We start from the raw sequence: 510 nt of genomic DNA on the forward strand, positions 1-510 counted from the left end.
AAACATCAATTTAAAGCAACTATTCAGGCATCAAATAATGTCACAAAATCAAAGAATGTCAGATAATCCTATCACACTAGATGAAGCATGGAGAAGCACAGATATATGAAGCACTAAGCAACAGTAGAAATAATAGCACATCAGATCTACAATGGCTCTCTGCCATGTAATAATGGCTCATTTTGTGATTGCAAGATCCTCCCAGATCCTCCCACAGAAGAGCCAGGCCCACTTCCTAGAGTGACATTACATCTATAGGCCAAATTCTGAAATCTACTGCCTCCAATTTTTCTAGTACTGAAGCAGAGATGTACAAATACAAGGGTAGACATAGTTTGATTTCTGTCACACCAAAGGTCCCTTGAGCCCCAGGAGTTACCATTTATTTCTTTTTTTCTATTTAAAAAATATGGAATGCTTCACGAATTTGCATGTCATTCTTGCACAGGGACCATGCTAATTTTCTCTGTATCATTCCAATTTTAGTATATGTGCTGCTGAAGCAAGCAC

At 38.0% G+C, this 510-nt stretch overlaps 1 non-coding gene across 1 annotated transcript; it reads right to left on the reverse strand.

Annotated features, from left to right (window-relative positions):
- Positions 1-403: 403 nt before the first annotated feature.
- On the reverse strand, positions 404-510 carry LOC126026711 (U6 spliceosomal RNA). Its single transcript, XR_007501933.1, has one exon. It is a non-coding gene; the product is annotated as a U6 spliceosomal RNA (small nuclear RNA).

The sequence above is a fragment of the Suncus etruscus genome, chromosome 13, assembly GCF_024139225.1.
Source record: "Suncus etruscus isolate mSunEtr1 chromosome 13, mSunEtr1.pri.cur, whole genome shotgun sequence".
NCBI classification, from domain to species: Eukaryota; Metazoa; Chordata; class Mammalia; order Eulipotyphla; family Soricidae; genus Suncus; species Suncus etruscus.